The following is a 20,673-nucleotide window of genomic DNA, read 5'->3' as shown; positions in this document are numbered from 1 at the left end:
AGAATTGTTATGTGTGCAAGTTATTTCAAATTAGGTTTGTGTTTTTTTTTCCCCTATGGGTGGAATAGATCTGCTTTGACTTGAAGTTTTGTGGGGGCAAAAATGTGTTCCTAGAGTCCTCATCATATATTGTTTATTAACTCCAACTGACCTTCCCCATGAAGTATCAGTGCACTTCAGAAGCAGAGCTTTTGTCTTGCCCTTTTTTGAATGCTGGGGTCTTGTTCATGTGTGTAAGAACTGTTTTGAGAAACTGATGCATAGTAAAAGAAGGCATTCTTTTCCTGCTGTTTTGGTCTGGATTGCTAATTAATGATGACTAGGTAGGACATTAGGAAGATGTCCTGCAAGAGAGTATATAAAAATCAGTGGGACAAAAAAGTATTGGAGAGGGACATGCTCTTAAAGAGCAGTGGCATTTCTGAAATAATGTCTCTTGCCTTCTTTACAACCATGTATCCATATATGTTTTTGATTTTAACCATTTGGCTGGTGGGTTTTTCAAGTGGTGATCAAAGGAGAATTAGTGATGCATATGTATTAATTGGATAAAATGGAAATGCTGATGTGTTCAAGGTTGAGGAGCAAACCTTGCAGGGAAAATTGGAAGCTCATTTAGATAGTGAAATTAAATACTCTACTTGTGCAGTGCTCTGTATTCAGTTGGAAGAATGAAGAGATAAGGTCTTAAAATGTTTGAGGCCAGACATAACACAGCCTTCAGATCTCTGGTTCTGTTTTTCTTCCTTGCGATTCTGCTGTCACTTATGAGACTAGAGCTTGAGAGGCTTGAAATATTTCAGCCTCACGCTGGCTACGTGAGGTATGCTTGTACTGCAGCCCTTGTTTTGCAGAGGTAGGACTAAATGCCCAGAGACTTCACTGTTTATGAGAAAGTGCACAACGAGGCATTATATTTTCATTTCATGTCTTCTAACTTATGATCTGTTACCCGACTGCGTGGCTATCCTGTCCTGAAACAGGTGAATGAAAATTTGTATGAGGAGAACTGCAAATGAACAAAATGAAGCCCTGATGAGAAAACTAATCCCTAATAAGGCAAGCATTAGCAGTATGTCTGCAAATAGGTGTTACTGCCTTCAACACAATCTGTACTGCAAGGATTTTGAGGGAAATGATTGCTGAAAGTGACAAAATCAGTAGTTTTCCTGTGAAAATCTCTGCAAAGAAGTGGAGGAGGGAGAGGGACTTGTTAAGAAGAGTGAAATAGAATATGTATTAAACTTGAAAGAGGAATATAAATTGCAGGAAATTAGAATGAAAATAAGAATTGACCGGAAGAGGGGGAACTGTATGCCAGGGCCAGCTGAGATGTCTGCCCCTATAGAGATTAATCTCTCACTATGCATGAAGACTCTGATCTGGAAATGAGATTAAAACAAGAATTGACCAGAACTGGGAGATGAACCATTGCACCTTCACGGAGGTGTCCACCCCCATGGAGATTAATATCACACAGAATAAGGAAAATCTGATTTGGAAAGAAGATAAACAGGCATTCTCCATACCGAGTGTGTGATCTTATACCACTTGCATAGTAAATAGCCTTGACTTTCAGAGTCTAATGCTGTGTTGTCAGATAGATTCTTCAGAGGTCATTTGACCATTTCACTTCAGCAGATCTTACACCAAACTTAGCACCAGAGCTATCAAACGTTTTGTTAATGTTGCAAAGCAAAATATGGCATGTTCATTCTCCTATTTAATCCTATTTCTTACAAAGTAAGTATTAGGCATGTCAGGTTTCTGCTTAAACAGCGAAAGATGGATGTCATTATTGACATATGAAACAGTTCTTTCTGCCTTTGTCATTTTGACAGCTTCTGGAAGCAGGAAGTTTGAAAAGTTGGATCTCTTTTGGGAAGGAGACAAGTGAAAACTTTCTGTAGTCTGTGTTCTCTGCTGGAAAAATGTATAATACAGTTTGTGCTTATTGCTAAGGAGTTTTTATCATTAAAGGGAGATGTGTGCTTATTTTTAGTTTTCCTTAAAACTCATTCTAATTCATTAGGAAGAACATGTTCCTTTGAGACTTTGCATGCAGAACACCTTCAGAAATTGACTTCAAGCTAGTTTTTATTCAACATTTTATTATTGTGTTCATATATGAGAATCTGGTTAGAAATACATATTAAATGAAAACGGGTGCTTTTTATTTTTTTTTTTTTAATTGCCTTTTTAAGTTCTCCTGGTGGCATGTCAATTTATCCTTTGCTGCTGGTATTAGTGATCTTAAAGAACAGTTGTAGGTGAGACACTTAGTTGCACTTCAGGGATACATGAAAACAGGGAGACCCCCACCCTTTCATTCTCAATGCCAGTTTTGTAATGGAGGATGACCTGTGCTCCTGTTTCTGACAGGGATTGACCATTATTGGAATGTCAGGATTCACCAAGGGAGCTGTGATAACTCTTCCTCTTAGTAGGAGGAACAACTTGTGCCAGATACAGGCTGAATAGTTGTTGACTGGCAGCCCTGCCAAAAGGTGTTATCTGAGATAGGTACCAGACTGAATATAGGCCAGGTGTTTTTTTTTGTTTTTTTTTGTTTTTTTTCTGAATGAAGTGGATGACTGCAGTGCATTGGGAGGGGTGTAGCCAGCACACAGGAGGAAGCTGTTGGCCCCTCTGCTCAGTGCTGGTGAGCTGTGTGAACTATTTTAGTGGGTATTGAGGCTTTCCCCTCCTCTCTGGTCAGGAAGGACGTGAAGAAACTGGAGGATGTTGAGAAGGTGATGAGAGGAGGGCTGCTGTGATGGACCTGGATGGTGTCACTTGGGAGCGTTACCTTGTTTTAGTTTTCTAAAGATAAAGAGGTGGATGGTCTTAATGATGATTAATTAATGAGGGATGATTGACCTTAAAAAAAAAAAAAAAAAAAAACCCACAAAAAAACAAAAACCTCAAAGGGCAGTTAGGCAGAGGTGAACTGGTTTGATAGCAGCAACCAATACAGGAAGGGTCAGCTGCCACAAATGTTAGCTTGCAAGACTCAGATTTGATGCTATTAAAAATCCCTTGTGGAGGGTGATAGTGTAGCACGTGCTTCCCCAGGGATCTCTTGGAGAATTTCAAGTTTTAGACAAAGCCATGATCACTGATGTGATGGTGACAACCTTAAACCTTGCTTTGGGAAAGTGTTTGGCCTAGATGGCCTCTAGAGGTGGCTTACAGACACATCCTTGATTCTGGTAGAGTTGTAGTCTGCAATTTCATGGGTGTGGGAACAGGCTGACAGGTTGAAAACTCTACACCTTGGCAAAATGGCTTGTTGGTCTTTGCTCCAAGATGAGAGATTTTTTCATAATCTTTGTAACCTTTACTCTGAACAGTCAAACAGGATTTTTTTTTTTTTTTTTTAGATAAAGAGATACAACTCTTGCTAGCATGTTATTAAAGAGATTTTGGGAAATCTTTGCTGCAGAAGGGGAATGGATAGGCAGAAGTACTTCCTCTTAAATTCTATTTCAATTTACTTTGTTTTTCTTAAAATTGCTAATTTTAAAAATAAAAAATATTTTAAAAATAAAAAATTTTAAAAACTGTTAATTGGACAGTCATTCACAAACTTTTGTTGCTCTGCAAGCCGAGCATGAAGACAGCTGGAGTTCAAAGTCAAACTGCTTGCTTCTGTTCTTTAGCAAGCTAGGAAGAGGATATCCATCCACAAGTATTTCCATATGATTTCCACTGTTCCACAAAAAAAAAGTGTCTTTCAGTTGTATTCAGTAACACTTGTTGAGGTGAAAGCTGTAACACCTATTTAATCCTTGGCTTATTCAGGTGGTGAGAAGCTGTCTTTCCAGCAGTCCTCTTCCTGGCACAGCAGTGTCTGTAGAGACATCCTATCTTGTCAGATCCAGCTTCTGTATTTGATGTGGCCTTTTTTCAAAGCATGGGTGAAGGTCACTTGTCTGTATGTAACAATAAGGGTAACCTAATTCAAATTAAAAATGAATTTAAAGCAGTTTAGTTAAATCGTGTTAAACTTGTGTGGGTTGCTTTCATTCAGTATTAAAATGACATTAAAATTCAGTTTAGTATAATTCACCTTAGGATGGATTAACTAAATTGGATTAAAAAGTGGCTACACAAGTTTTTTCAAAGTGAAATAAATGTCTTTAGAGTTGATTCGACTAATTTTCATTGTGTCCAGTGTGTCATCCTAGGGTGCACATAATACATTTTGCTGAGATGTTAATCTATGTGAAAGCACATACATGCAGCAAAGCAGGGAAGGGCTGGATCTTGAACCTCAAGTCAGTGTTTAAAGTGAGCTCCTGTTTTATCCTTGTCTGTTGGGAAGCGTCTGAAAGCACTGTTGGAACTTCCTACTCAGTTGATCAGGAAGGTACAATTTTAGCATAATCTGTGACTACCTTACATCAGAAGAGGAATGAACTTGATGCATTTTGCTTATTCATGTTGAGCTGTGTAGGCTGTACAGTTTTCAGAGCAAGGCTGCTCTTCAGGATATCTAGGAACTGTGTATGAAGGTGCATACTCAACAGAGCAGCACTTGTTTAACCTAAGGTATGGATTCAGCTGTATCATCAGCAGTACCTCATGTGCAATTTGAGAAGTCACCATCCTCTGGTGAGCCACAGCAGAGCTTGACCCTGAAGTGTGGATCTCAGAGAGGAAGCTTGTCCCCCACTTCAGTTTGCAGCCTGACTTCTGCTGCAGATGGTCCCAGGTAGTGTGCTGGGCTGTGACGTCCCCCCATCCTCGTTTTTCCAGCTAAGGGGTGGAATTAACTCTTTTGATTGCTTTAACCATTTCCAGTGGGAGTCGGAGCATTGGGTGCATTGTGTCGGCAGATTCTGTAAGAGATTAGCATGTCTCCTTGAAGCTCTGCTCTGAAGTTGTTATAGGAAATCTTCTCTCAGTAATAAATAATAAAATCAATAAATGCATTGCTGCTTACCAAAGAAAACGTTCTCCCTCTCCCAATCCCTTAAAAGCAAATAGCCCACAAAATAGCAATTTGTGCATTTTATATGATGTATACTAACATGTAAAAAAAGCCAAACTTCATACTGTCAAAGCTTTTGGGGTTAATATAATAAAAAAAAAAAGTAGTAATTGGAATACAAATTAACTTGTTTTTATTGGCTTTAATTTATGTTAAATTGAGTGATTTTTGCAATGTTAGTTTACAACAAGCAGTTCTGTTCAACAAGTATGGTGTGTGTATTTGGATATATTTTTTTAATATAAAGGAAACCCCTTTCATTCTTATAGCTTAACCATGGATTTGGTATATTATTGGGTAGTGATGTCTTGCTTAGCTGCCTGGTGACTTCAGTTACTAGCTCATTACCCTTTTCTAAATGGAATCATAGTTAAGGCTAGTAATTATTTCACAATGCCTTTTTTTTCCTTTTCTTTTTCTTTTTTTTTTTTCACCAGTGAAAGTATTCAACTTGTCTGTTCTGCAATCCTAAAAATACTGTCCTTGTACTATAACAGTGAGCTGTTCCTAGAGCAATTGAAGCTTCAGCATTTCAGATATGATCAGTACAAAACTTTGCACCATATAGACAATGTGCTGTGGATTCAATGTAAAATTTTAATGTGCAAATAAGTAATTTTCACTGCTTAACGTGTTGCTTGGTGCTTAACTGGAAGATTAAGCAAAGGAGAAGTCTTAATCCATTATTTTAACTGGTACAAATTTCCTTTGTGGTATTTATTAAGATGCTTTCTGAAATGGGATGCTTGGTGCATGGGAAGATCACTATTGATGTTGTGAAGACTGCAAATAATTACTGTGTTAATCGTATTTGCCATATTTGAAGGAAAAGTTCTCCATCTAACATGCATTCGGTCCCGGGTTGCATAGGTTTGGTCTTTTGAGGGCTTTGTCATTGCAGTGATTAGGAAAGAGTGAGAAGTCCAAGAACAACCGAAACACCAAAGCAAGCAGATTTCTCTTTAAAATTAATTAAATAAATAAAAACAGCATTTGTTTGCATTGAATCTTTGAATCCCATTTTCAAGTACTGGTAGTGTTGCATCTTGTTGAGCATACTTGAAACTCCTACAGTTCACTGGAATTTCTGGGAAAATGCTTCAGCTGAAGAGGGTATTCCTTGCTTATTCCTTTTTTCGTGGCTTGTGCTCTGTTCAGAGAACACTTCAGAATGACCCAAAGCAGTTAGAATAATTTCTGTGGTTTCCAGTTAAAGCTTCTCATTTTTGGTTAACTATTATGAATGAAACAAAAATTTTCAAGCTTTTGAGACTGTGTAAAATGACTTTGAATACAGTGTACAGGCTTCCAAGTTGCTAGTGGAAACTGGTTTGTTTAGAAGAATGTCGGAACTAATTAAATTAAATTATGTGTGGTTTCGTATATTTGAGAGTGCTTTGTGCAGGAGCTGGAGCTTTTTCCTTGGATTCTGTGATGGCAATATGTGCTGCTTGAATGAGTTGATTAACACTGCTGGCGTTTCAAGTAGGAAGAAAAACCTGAGGAGAAATTATGTTCAAGTGGGTAGTCGGATGCAATATGATACCAGTCTTTAAATTCCTAGAGTCAGATTAGTATGATCTGGTTTATTCTTACAAATACGGGCCTTGGGGCTTTCTTCATTGTCAAGTGGTACGCTGTAGTCACAGTTCACTGCAGAGCCATATGTGCTATGGATATTGTGTACTCCTAACTGAAGGAGGAGGGGGAAAATTTGAAGTGTGAATATTTCTGTTTTCAGGCAAGATTGGTGCAAGGTTGGTGTAAGCTCCTAATATGAGAAACGGCAGTTTTATAGATAGTTTGCTACTGCTAGATTAAATATTTTTAAAAATCCTCTTACCTTCAGGAAGAGTGGTGCTATATTTTCCCCCTTTGTGATTCTAGGAGTGCCTTAATTAAAAGAGAAATCTTCCAGGCATTGTCTAAGTGATGCTGCAAGAGGTTATTACATCCATTTTCACTGAAGCTATACCTTCCTCTTTCTTTAGAAAGTTTGTGCATTAAATGTATCTTCTTTTCCCTTTTACATGAGACAAGGGTTAACTTTGAAAGCCAAAAATAAAGTACATATATGTATCCCCATATAAAATTTTTACTTGTTTTCTGCATATTGTATTATTTGGAAAAAAGAAACCCACATAATTTCCTAATTCTTGGGCACTTCTTCTAATTGCTTTTGCAAATGCAAGCAAAAATGAAAGCAGACAATAAAGCACAAGTAAACAGAGATGCTTTTCATGCTGGTGAGTTGAAATCCTTTTATTCAGGGTCTACATTTGTGCATATTTCTGGGATTATCAGCTGCAAATTAGACTCTGTCATGTGGTTATAGATAATGTATAATTTGGAGCTGCTTTTATAGCACTTTTGGAGGACTCATGGAAGGGTAATTCACAGCTTGGCTGAAGCTTTCCAGCACCTGGAGATAGGTGCTTGGAGTCTTGGAGTTACTCTTAAATGGGAACTGTGGCGGTAATGGCCCTGGGACAAGGAATGTGTGCTTTTTTTCTGCTCTTTTGCAATGTTTCTGTGACATGCTTGCTCTGAGGACAGTAGCCAACTTCCTTGGGAAGATTGCAAAGCATAAAATGGGTCTTCAGACTAGCTGAAGAGTGTCTGAGCTGTGAAAGGCAGTATTACTCACGGTAGCTTTAGGCTGTCATGGGATGTAGTTTGGGCTGAACTTTACATGTAAGTTTAGTGCTCTGGAAAGTAGGTGTTTATAGAAATCACATCTCCAAGCCTACCTTCACACTATGAATGGAATGTGGAAGTAAGGTTAGTTTCTACTTTTCTTTATGCCTTAGCAGACTCTGACGATTACCTCAGTAACTTCAAAATGTTAATAACATGTTTGGATTGAAACAGCACACAGATTTTCTTTTCCGGGTTTTCAGTGAGGTGAGGTTAGAAGCTGGTTCCTTGCCAGCTGATCTGAATTGGCGCTTCCCTGGTCCTTCTTTTCTACTCTCCCTGACAGGAACCTGCCTGGTCTGGATCTTCCAGTCCAGCCTGATCATCCAGTAGGAAACTATTCCCTGAGGTGCCAGAGAGGTGAAGTGTGGGGGGAGGCTGGGCTGGCTGCCTGTGGGGTGAGGTGAGCCTGGGGAGGTGGGCTTGAGTTCAGGTCTTGGTGAGCTCTAGGATCATGACTTTGGTTCAGGTGGGTGTGGGTGGTGACACGAAGGTAGGAAGCCTAAATTAGTGTGGCCACTGAGTAAGGGTGACTAATATCAAATCATACCCCTGGGATTTCTCTTCATCTTCCCTTTTATTTACTTTCAGCTCTTTAATTTTTTTTTTCCCATCAGACCAGTCCATTCCCTACCAGTTTTTAGGTAGCTTTGTAAGGCGGTAGTTAAAGGCCTTGTGCATCACTCTGCTGTTTGTTAACAAGGGTGAGGTGCCTACCTGGTGTCCCTGGACTTTCCCTCACTTGCTGAGGCTAGAAGATTGCAAATCTTCCCAAATCCTCCATTGGCTCCTGAGGAAGGGATGCAGTTTATTTCATCCTGAAATGCCTGAGAGCGTTCCCTGCTAGACAGATGTGCACCAAGAATTTGTGCAAGTCTGTATTCAGCTGCATGCCAGCTCGACCAACACAAATGCCAGTGCCCTCTGTAAGTTTGCATTCTGTAAACATGCTCAAGTTACTGTCTTTTGTCTCCCTTCCTTTACACTGCATTAATATCTTTTTGAACTATGCAAAAAAGCTGTAACACTACCTTAAAGAGTTTTTACATGCTTGTAGTTATGACATTATTTTTCTCCTGTGATTTCAAGTGATAAAAGATCAGAACTGGTAATCAAATCTGTGTCACTTTCTGGACCCAACTCTAAGGCCTGCTTCCCGTACTATGAAGTATTATTTAACAGTAGTCAGGCTGTTTGTAACTTCGTTTGAGTAGCATGTGGAAACCTTATAAACATGAGCATGCTATACTTAGTACGCCAGCATGTTGGATGTGTATTTTCTGTTGCAACTTTTCTTCTCCTAAGCAGTCCTCCTTAAGTGTTATGCAAATAGGGAGGCGATCTGTTATCGATGTTACTAATTTCATGCTGGGGGGACTTGAAAAGGGCGGGTTAATGAAAGAGTTGAAGTGAAACATTCTTTTCTTTTCTTTTTTTTTTTTTTTTTTTTTTAAACTCAGGGTAACTTTGAAAACCCTCTGGATGGTGTTAGTCCCATCTGAAGGTTGCACAGTGATTTTTGCAGAAGGAATTTGAAACCAGGAGTATTTTTCTGTAAAAGCAGATCTGTAGGTTGCCACTGTAGGTTAGCACCTTCTTTTTCACAAAAGAATGAAAGTGCTACCTGTTCTAGATTATAATGATCTTTCCGTGTAATTATGTGTGTTGAATTATTGGGTGTCATTAAATATACAAATGATCAATGTCTATTGTCTGCAGGTCATTCTTTCCTTTGCGGTTCCAAGGGTCTGTTTTCTGAGTTATTGGTTCTGTCAATGGTGTGTTGGAGGTACAGTCTGCTTCTTCCAGCCACAGCTGAATTTTGTGAGTTCTGTGCCTGTTTTGATGGAGATACAAACCAGATTGTAACTATAATACTTAGAACAGATCTGTATTTTTCTCCGAGAGATTGAGGAGGAGTAGCATTATGTGATTAAAGCCCCAGAGCTTATTAACTGTATGGCACAAAAAGTGTGACTCTAGCTGCAGAATTTGAAAGATTCTGAAGCAGACAAGTGATACTAATTATAGTTATCTTGGTCATCCTGTTAACAGGAATACATGCTTAGGGAATGCTCTTACTTTTTGTGTTACCAGCAATGGTCTTATGCGTTAACATACTGTCATGTTTGTATTTACTAGAGCTATGGGTTTTCTGCACGTTTATATTTACTAGAGCTATGGGTTTTCTGTATTTATATTTTATTTAAATTAAAAAGCCATTTGTCGTTGGCTCCTGTAACCCTTAAACTTTACTTGGTAGAAGATTAGTCAGGAGGTAGTCTGAGTCACAGTCAGCACTGACCTTGGGAAAATAAATACGTTCCAATATTGGATTTTGCCAGGTCACACCTGGATTTTTTTTTTAATTTATAATTTTTTATTTCCCCTCCCTGGCTTAATTTATTGAATCTTACTATTGTATGTTTATGTGCCTAAACTAAACATCGGACTTTGGGCTTCTAGGTCATCTTGAAAAGATGCTTACTTAAAAGTTAACAAATAATCTCATTGTTAATGAGGTGTGGCGAAGATACAGATTTGAATCCCCTTTTGCTTTTTTTTTTTTTTTTTTTTTTTTTTTTTTTTTTGCTGTATCTATAACAATAGAAAGATTCGTGATTGTTCTGAATCTGATTGGTGTTCACTTATGTTTAAGTCATTCACCTTCGATTTGCAGTTCTGGGAAATAAAAGAGGTTCTCTAGGAGGAGGTGAGTATCTTGGAGAGGTTGTTATGCTTGAAAGTACAGCCTGGATTTTGGATATCTTGACTGGGAGGACAAGGAGTTGCACTGTTCTGTATCTGAGAGAGGACTGGAGAGAGATTAATTGAGTCTATTCTACCTTGTAAATAGTATGTCGATATGATGCTAAATACAGTTTTGCCCATAGTTGTGTAAATTCACAACTTCTTGATTTTATTCAGTGTTAATAATTCATACAGAAGACTAACCCCGAGTTACCATTAAGTCTCTCTGAATTGAAACATTCTGCTCTTCTACAAGTGAGACTTCTAAAAAAAAAAATAGGATCTCTGTCAAGAGACTTGATAAGTATCTTGCAGGATGTTTGCAAAAGGGCTGTAAAAAAGGTGAGGTCAGTGTCTGTGTAGACAGAGTGGCAAGCATTTTAAACATGATATTTTTAACCGTGGTAACAGCTAAAATTAAAGATTTTAAATTAAAATTAAATTTTAGAGCTAAAATTTTAGATCGTCCTCAACCTTGAATCTCACTGGAAGATCAAATGATTCTATATATTGTAAGAGTTGAATTTTGCAGTAGTTGTATACTGCTATTATTACTTTATTTCTTCTGGAAGATCTTAAAATAGATGCCTGCATATTGTCACTATTCCTATCTTATTTTTGTTGGTCATTAAGTCCGTGTAGACTTTGCTTAAGTCACTGAAGGAGGAAAAGACAAGCAAGATTTATTTAAACTACTTGGAATATTCCTGTGGCAGCCTGTGGCTGAGTGCTTTATGAAAGCTAATAAATTTTGTTAAAAATTTTTATAACTTTCCTGTTTTTAAACGAAGTTTGCGAGATTCTCTTTTGGAGAATATGGGCAAATCAGTAACAATGCATATCGTGGGGAGACTGGGAAGGGGGTGAGAGTTTCACTCACGAATCTGATTGTTTTGTAATCTTAGATATTACAAATGCAAAACCTCCCTGTTGACGATAGAAGACAGGAATCCCGGGTGCTTAAAAGCTGTTGTTACAAACGACCTTTTGGAATTTACAGGACCAGATGATCTTTGTTGAAATGTAGTCACTTTAAACTACTTAATTCTGATTAATGGAACTGGTACTTAGTTTCACAGCAGACAGACTTACTCTTTTGGTTCTACAGTGGGAAAGCTTCTGGCTGAGACCAGTAAAGAAAATATTTACCTCTTTACTGGCTGCTACAGTATCTCTGTGGAAGAAACCTATTGAAAAAAATGCTCTTTATGTTCCTTGATTTTTGTATCTTATTAACAGATCTTCTGTTCTTGAAAATAATAGAGTAAAATTTTCAAGTAACCAAGATTTCTGATTTCTATGCTGTAATAGTGTGGGGTTTTCATAGTGTGCTCTACTTCAAGCAATAGTGATAGAGAAGACAAAAAGTAAACCTGAAGTGCATTACTAAATTTTGGAACAGATTAGAACTTTAATTAAAAGTTTTTAAAAAAATTTATAGCAGTTTGTGAGGAAACTTGCATATGTGCTGTTTGCAACAGCGAAAGACTTCTTTTGTGTAGGAAAGTCAATCTTCCTCTAAAAAGTTTATGATCTGAAACATAAAGAAGCTGTGGGTCAGTAGCTCAAACCAAGGAAATAAAAGTGTGAGTTAGGGAAAAAAAAAACAACTTATTTTCAGTGGTGTTTTTTTTTTTTTTTTTTTTTTTTTTTTTAATTAAACTTGTCAGAAAACCTCTACCTGTTCCTTTGGAAGTAGCAGTTTTTACGACAAATATAAAAGTTGCACATAGAGCAGGTTATGAGCCCGTAATTTATCACCCAATGTGCAAGCATTAATGGATGGAATATGGTAAGTTACTAGAGAAGATAGAGGTGCCATTCTTCACAGAGATTGGATGTACAGGAAAGAATTAACTTTGTAAACATTTTATTGAAGGTCTGTGTTAGCCAAGCAGTCATTTATAAGAAATGGTATTAATTCTTTGGTAAATGCTGGCGGTTTAACTTCCATCGAACTGTATTACTGCTTATTTCTTCAACTCGCTCCTCACTTCCCCCCCTCTCCCTCCCTCCCGCAAGCATTCCAAAGATAGCCCAGAAATACTCTTGGGTAAAATCAACTTGATGGCTCTGGAGCGCTTGTTGTAAGGAAGAGATTAGATTTGTTTGGACAGGATTGCAGAGTTGAGTTGCTCATAGTATGGTGTCACGCAAGTGCACGTAAGTTGTTCTAATAAACAAAGTTGGTTGCATTTTGTTTCACATGCAATGTGGTAAAATCTGTTTATATAAGGAGCCTATATTGGAGATGGCAGAAAACATTGTTCATTTTTAGATGCTTAGGAGCTCTATTTATAAATTCCACAAGTGTTTTTTTTTTAAAGTACCAGTTATTTTTTTCTTAAGAAAAAAAATATTCCATGTAATTATTATTAACTAATTATAAATGCAGTGTTGACTCAGAATGTAACCACAAAAACTATTTCTGCCAGATGTTTAAATGGTGTGATTTCACTTGTGTTAAACATACAAGCTATATATTCTTTTGTTGACATACAGCCTTGAGTGGTAGTCTTAAGTACAGCGTAGCACAAAAATGATGTGTTCTTGGTTTTTGTGTATAGTGCATGCAACTTCATACATTAATTTCCTGACACAGAGCTTTAATTTCCCATGGAACTCAAATAGTCAAATATGCAATAGCTTGCTATAAAACAATATTCACTTTGTTTACAGAAGCATGTATATCCCTTTTGTCAATAATCAGTGGCCAAGTGCAAGGAAATAGTATGATTAAGAAGTGTTAGAAAAGAGACTGTAAGAGAAGGCTTTAAGCCAGTGCTTTGTTCTCCCCACCTTTTCTTCTCTAGTCAGAGGAAGGCAAACCTGAAGTGCCTTGTGGTCTTGTCTCTAGGCCCTGTTCAAGAAGGTGAATGGCAAGAAGCCTGCATGGGAGCTCTCCTAGGCTCTTAGTCTTGTCATGGAGCAGGAATGCTGTAGGTACTGAGTGACTGACATGGATGAGAAGCTGCTTTATCCTTCACTTTTTCAACAGAAACCAGTGTAGTCCAGCGGAAACCCTTGTGGTCTTGTGCTTTGTTGTCTTGCCAAGTCACTGAGACCTGCTGGCATCAGCTTAGCAACTTCAGCCCTCAATCTCCGTGGCGTCAGTGCTGTGGTTTGCCTCCTGTTTTATTATAGCCTTTTTCCCCTTTGCAAAAGAAGCTTGAGAAATATATTAAAGCTTTACGAAAAATTGATATTTTATTCCGCTGTCAACTTTTTCAAGACCATTTTTAATTTCCCTCTCTCTCTTCGATTTTTGCCCCCATAGTGGAACAACTGCAACAAATAAAAAAAAACCTAAACAACAACAAAAAAAGCTAAAAAATTATTTCAGTCTAAGGCATCGTGGACGCAGGCCCCAGCTGCGGCCAGCAGGTGGCAGTGGGAAACGCGCGGAGCTGGGAGTTCTTGTTAGATTCTTTTCTGAACTCTTTACCTCTCACTTGCAAAACTGGAATCTTTGGGGTTTGATTTTACCAGGCCTTGTTTCTTTCCCACAGCTTTCTAGGTATTCGTGAGTTCGAGGTTTGAAGCTTGAGAAATGTTTAAAGATAGGAAAAGCTTATTAGCTTTATTGTAAAGCTGGTGCAGCTGGAGCTGTTGGGAATTTGGAGCTTGAACCTTTGGCAGTAACCCCATCCCTCCCACTTCTAAAGCTGTCTTAAAATTGGCATGAAAACATATGTTTTATTTGACCAATTTACAAGCCTGTGAACTAATTTACACTGTGTATGAGTAATAGTTTTTGCATTCTGTCTCTACCAAGCCCACAGCAGGCTTGGCGGGGCTATCTTGCATGCAGTTGTACCTGTGAATGTTGACATTCCTTTGTCAGTGAGCTAAAGGTGTGTCTGTCCTGTGCTTAGGGCTCCCCATTACAGTGTGTCTGCTGCAGATGGGAGGGAGCGTTAAATTCCAACTTCTGCCCTTTGCAAAACTGCAAAATCTTCCAATATCACCGTTTATCATTTCTGTTACAAAGCACTGTGTGAACATCTGCTCACTGAGAAAATGCTTGCCCTATGGAACTGTGATTAGCAAATTCTCCCAATCTGTGAATGGGCTCGAGAAAAAAGACCTGTGGTGCATGACTGCTGCCTGTGTTATTGTGTGGATTCATCACTGTTTCAAATGGCCCATGCCTTACATGAGTGCCACTGCACAGGGAGACCTCCTGTGCCTTTGGTGGATGAACTGCAGCTCTGGTGGGGAAGGCTCCCTGGGAGGAGGATATAGCTGGCAGGTTGCTGCCATATGTGGGGGACGTGATGGTGAGTGGATGAAGCTGGTTGCATGTGCTATATCTCTATTTGTTTGTACTGGGACTGCAAGCATGCAGTAAAAGGTAGTTTTGCATGTGAAATGGTGAGATTCAGCCATTTACAGTCACTTTGAGAATACTGTCTACTAACACAGGCACCAGTGCTGCATTGCTTGGAAAGTTTGCTGTGTATTTTGAGCAGTGTGCTGGTTTATGCCCTGGGATGTGGGAAATCATTCAAGCTCGTACTTAGCATAAGTCATTATAAATTAATAACTTCAATATCTTAAATTAGTCTGTCATCTGTATCTACTACTGAATCATTTATCTAGAGAAGAGCAAAACAATTCAGTTTTCATAGTTCCCATTTCCTGCCTCTTTCCCTCCATTTTGGAGCTCTAAATGCTCTATAAAAAACTATTCTGGAAAATCAATTCACTGTTTGTATTGGTTTAATACTTAACACTTGCTGTGTGTCCTTTGTCCAGGCAGCTGTGGAATGTTTTGCTCTGGCTGAAATTGTCTGTTTGCTGACATACTAAATACAGTGAAAAACTTTATTACAAGAGGAAGGGATTTAGGTTTGTTTTCATTATTTACATGTCTTCTGAAAGAATAACATGTCAAGAGTAACATTTCAGTAGTTCTGTGCACATGTACTTTGTACAATGCTTCCAAGGTTGCACTTAGTCATTTGTATATTATATTTAATAAACTCACAACCATTTTAGAACATTCTAATGCAGAGGTGCTACTGCTTTTTAATTGCTGCCTTGTTCTTATGTTGCAGTGGAAAGCTGAGGTAGAAAGTCATTTAAGTTGTAGCATGTTAAAGTTTAGGCAATATATTTTGCCTTCTTGACAGATCTTTTTGTTGTTTGTTTTCTACACGTCATAGAACAGTGAATTATCTTCCTGAAAATATGTTAATTAATACTTCTATAGTTAATATGGTACAGCAGGACTGACAGCCCACTTACTGAGCTTGCTGTATGTATTTTCAGGAGAACTGGTGATGTAGATCATGCTTCTTTGTCAGAAAGCAAAAAGGTACTTGGAATATTCCATGGTTATCTTGAGCTGTAATGATTTGATCAAAAAAAAAAAAAAGTCTGCGAATTTTTTTGGGGGTGGTATTATTAATATTATTTGGCATGAAACTTGTTTCAGGAAACAAGAAAACCATTTAGTAGCATTTCTTCTTCTTCTTCTTTTTTTTAATTAATTTGCATATTTACCAGAACCTTCCGAATAGGTATCTTTCAAGTGATTTCAGGACCTGTGACTACTCTGAAGTAGTTATTGTCCTTTTTGCATTTAAGGCACATGATAGAATTGCATTGGACAGAGAGTCTCCTGAGCACTCCTAGGACAGATAGAATTAATGTGGTAGAAGCAAAGACCATAAAGGTGCAGGTGTTTACCAGTAAAGTAAGTTTTTGATGATCTAAAGACCATCATCAGTGGCTGTTAACAATAAAGAAGAGTTATCCAAGTGTGTATCTGAAATATGATGGGTGGCTACTGTAGGCAGAATGAGCAATTCCAGAAGTGTGGTTTTCCTTGATGCTAATAATGACTGATGTTTTCTAGTGTTATATTGGGAGTGGATTTCATCCTGTGCATATGAGAGGTCATATGGTATAAACAGAACAAATGTATGGCACCGATATGTGGGTATGCATGTTAATGAAGACAAGCTTGGATGAAGAGCTGTTTTTCTGGCTTTTGCTGTGCCTGGAGGAAGACAGAGAAGGGTTACTACTGAAGTGTTTCTGAAATAGTTGGGTCTGTGGGATGGTACTTCTTAAAGGAATGAGCCTGTCAGGATGTTTCAGTTCACAACCTTCTTGTCAGCATTGACAAGTGAGATCTGGTGCCAGGAGGAAAATGTGTTTTGGCTGAGAGCAATTATAATGTAGGTAATGAGGAGGGTGCAGCTTAAAATCAGCAAAGTTTGTCGGAAGAGATGAGATAAACAAATATCCTCCTGATAGAGGCATTCATTTCAGTCAACTGAAGAAGGTACTTTCCATGACGAACAGCTCCTTCTACAGAATGTTTTCAAAGACAAATGAAGAGGCTGAACGCTGCGGTGAAGAGTAATGCTGTACTGCTGTTTAACAGTGTGGTTGTTTCCTTAAGATACTATCAACTTTCCTTGTGGGGTCAGGTGGTAGACAAAACAGTATTAAACCAAGGGTGGTTAGCTTAGCTTAGCAATATTCATCATATCCACACTGCTTGGAGCGTGAAGATGAGAGCTGTGTATTGACTGTGGACTGATAGCTAGCTTGTCCTGAAGGCATACTGTGTAAACTGTAAGGAGTAAATATTTAGCAGGTTTTTGTTTATTACGTTTTGGAATATGCTCAGAAACATTTTGATAACAGTAGGAGGGGAGGAAAATGCTCCTTCAGTATTTCATTATTTCTACAAGAACTCAGTATATCTTTCTGTATGCAATTACTTCAATTTTTTTGCATTAGACGAATAATACAGCAATTTTTTTAAGGTTTTATGGCATAGTATGAGTTTTGCTTCATGTAAAATATGAATTGCCATTGTCTGTTTTTGCTATGAGTGAGGTGATTTTGAGCTTCACAGCTGAAGAAGAGAAAACTTTGTTTCCCATAAACCTGGAGTGATTCTGAAATCAACTCTGCAAAGTCTAGCAGGAAAGTGACTAATATTGAATAGAAAAGCATGAAAGCCTTCTAACCATGGTTAGAAAAAAGTCTTTTCAGCAGTATTTATGATGTTTGTGCTAGTCTATTCATAGTAATCAGCATTATCTTTCATGGCTTATGAAAACATGGCCCACAAATTTTATTGAGATGATAAATTAAATGAAGCAGTTGTTATACCTGAAATCAGTTGTGAATGTCCGGTAGACCAGTGTCTTAGCTCCTAGAAAATAAAGTTTGCAGTAGTTGTAGAGCACTATTTTCCTGTGGTGCCCAGAGCCATAGAAGAAGTCAAAAGAGTCAAGTTTCAGATTTGTAAATTAAATATTATTGCAGGTCCTTTTTACTGTAGTAATTCAGCTGTTTGGAGGTGGAAGAAAAAAGTAAGCAATTTGTGGTGGTGTCAGGTGGTGTTGATCAGAGGAGCAATAACTGAGCACTTCTGGGGAAAAGGGCACAAAAAGGGATGTTGCAGTGGAAATCTTGAGAGAAACCATAGGATATTCACGTCTGTCATTTCATGAGGGGGAGGGGGAGAAAATAAAGCCAGTGTTTATGAAAAACTATTTTCAATGTATCGACAAAATTATTGCCATTAGAATGACTTCAAGTTTAAGCCTTGGGTACCTAAACTGGGTTTCATTTTTGGAGTTACTAGCTATTCTATTCAGTCAAGATATGGAAAACATACCTTTACACTGATGGTTCAGTCAGACAAAATATTTTTGTTCTGTAACTGAGTATGTATTCATCTGTGATTATGACAGTGACAGTGTACATCATCCCTACTACTTGATTCTCTTTGAAGGAGAAGGAATTACTGGAGTTAGGAGGGCATTCATAACAGCATTCAGAGAAAACTTACCACAGTCAATTTAAAATATTTTATTTTTCAAGTGCTTATTGTATGCAGTAGGGCATATAAACAGAATGGATTACAAGGATTACTTCAATGATAGCTGGTAGCGTGCCTTAGTGTAAGAATGAATTTTTGAAATTCCTCTGCTAGTCACTGTGGAAAATATGAAAAAATACGGTGCTTAGTAGCCAAGCAAAATAAAGTTGACATCCTGTATTTTTTTTTTTTACTTTGATCTATTATATAAACTTGATTGTGATAGGAAGTGAAATAAAGGTGATTTAGACTTAGTCCCAGGGAGACTGTATGTTCCATAGACAGTTTTTAAGGATTGTCATCAATGTTTGTTTTCCTCAGCTTAAAGAGGAGGATGTAATGACTCAGCTGAAAATGGCACATCTTTTCTGTGATCGCTTATGTCTGAGACCCTGGAGATAACAAAAGGTTTGCGATAGCGTTACTATCCTGACAGAAAGGAGTGAATTAGCTACTTAATTTTTAAATCTTAGCGTAAAATAATTTGAACTTGAGCCAATAACAAAATGTAGTTAACAGTATAATACTTAAGAGATGACTCAGTATGGAAATTGTTGCAAAACATGAATGACAATTTTTTTCTGTAAATAACAATGTAATATACTGCATAGTATGGCAAAGCATGCTTTACGGTGGCCAAAGTGTGATTGTGAGTTACAGCACAGAGCTGCTTTTGTCAGTCTTTAGTACATGGGGCTTTCGAGTCATACTCATCTTCCTTGGACTTCTGCAAAGCATTTGACACTGTCCCACATGACATCCTTGTTACCAAATTGGAGAAAAATGTTTTTGATGGATGGATCACTCACTGGATAAGGAATTGGCTGGATGGTTGCACACAGAATCACAGAATGACCAGGATTGGAAGGGACCTCAATGATCATGAGTCTCCAACGCCCCTGCCACATGCAGGGCCATCAACCTCCACATTTAATACTAGAGGGAGACCAGGCTGCCCAGGGGCCCCATCCAACCTGGCCTTGAACACTCCAGAGACGGGGCATCCTCAACTTCTCTGGGCAGCCTGTTCCAGCACCTCACCACTCTCTCTGTAAAGAACTCCATCCTGACATCTTCCCTCCCTCAACTTCAAGCCATTTCCCCTTGTCCTGCTGTTATCTACCTTTTCAAAGAGTTGATTCCCCTCCTGTTTATAGGCTCCCTTTAGGTACTGAAAAGCTGCAATGAGGTCACCCCATAGCCTTCTTTTCTCCAGGCTGAACAAGCCCAGCTCCCTCAGCCTGTCTTTGTAGGGGAGATGTTCCAGCCCCCCGATCATCTTCGTGAGTCTCCTCTGGACCTCTCCAACAGCTCTCTGTTTTTCTTGTACTTGGGGCTCCAAACTTAGACACAGTACTCCAGATGGGGCCTGACAAGAGCAGAGCAGATAGGGACCATCACCTCCCTGTACCTGCTGGCCATCCCTCTTCTGATGGAAGAGAGTTGCAGTCAACAGCTGGATGTCCAAGTGGATACTGGTGACAAGTGGCATTCCTCAGGGATCAGTGCTGGTGCTATTTAACATCTCTCTATGTGACACGGACAATGGAATTGAGTGCACCATCAGCAAGTTTGCAGATGACACCAAGTGTAGTGGTGCAGTTGACATGCTAACACGGGAAGGGTGCCATCCAGAGGAGCCTGGGCTCTTGTCAACCTCATGAAGTTAAACAAGGCCACGTGCAAGGTCCTGTACCTGGATTGTGGCAATCCCAAGCACAAGTACAGGTTGGACAGAGAATGGCTTGAGAACAGCCCTGAGGAGAATGGTTTGGGGGTGTCAGTTGATGAAAGACTCAGCATGAGCCAGCAGTGTGCACTGGCAGCCCAGAAGGCCAACTGTACCCTGGGTTGCATCAACAGAAATGTGACAGCAGGTCAAGGGAGGTGATTTGGCTTTTCTACTCTGCTTATGTGAGAAACCACCTGTAGTACTGCATCCAGTTCTGGGGTCCCCAACTTAAAAATGATATGGAGCTGTTGGAGCAGGTCCAGAGGAAAGCCACAAAGATGATCAGAAGGCTAGAGCTAGAGTTTGGGCTCTTCAGCCTAGAGAAAGGAAGCCTCTGGGAATACCTTATAGTGGCTTTTCAGTATCTGGAGGGGGCCTACAGGAAAGCCTTTTTGCTTCTTTTATAACTTTTTGGAAGGGCATGTAGTGACAGGATGAGGGGAAACAGATTTAAACTGGAGGAGGGTAGATCTAGGCTAGGTATTAGGAAGAAATTCTTTACTATGAGGAACTCTTCACTGGAACGGGTTGCCCAGCAAGACTGTGGATGCTCACTCCCTGGAGGTATTCAAGGTCAGGCTAGATATGGCTTCAAGCAATTTGGTCTAGTAGAGGTGTCCCCATCTACAGCTGGGGAGTTGGAAA

The 20,673-nt window shown here is 38.9% G+C and overlaps 1 protein-coding gene across 2 annotated transcripts in view; it reads left to right on the top strand.

Moving 5' to 3' along the window:
• Positions 1 to 20,673, top strand: part of PTPRK (protein tyrosine phosphatase receptor type K) — a 392,958-nt gene that overhangs the window by 13,910 nt on the left and 358,375 nt on the right. Inside the window, exon 1 of one of the 2 annotated variants that reach the window (XM_048937158.1) lies at positions 10,296 to 10,406. The exons of the other annotated variant lie outside the window; for it this stretch is intronic. The gene's annotated coding sequence lies outside the window, so the exon portion shown is untranslated. Of the gene's footprint in view, positions 1 to 10,295; positions 10,407 to 20,673 lie in introns of those variants that run through there. 2 annotated transcript variants of the gene reach the window in all.

Source organism: Lagopus muta, chromosome 2, assembly GCF_023343835.1.
Source record: "Lagopus muta isolate bLagMut1 chromosome 2, bLagMut1 primary, whole genome shotgun sequence".
NCBI lineage: Eukaryota > Metazoa > Chordata > Aves > Galliformes > Phasianidae > Lagopus > Lagopus muta.
Note: the sequence above shows the minus strand (reverse complement) of the source record. Positions and strands in the feature narration are given on the sequence as shown.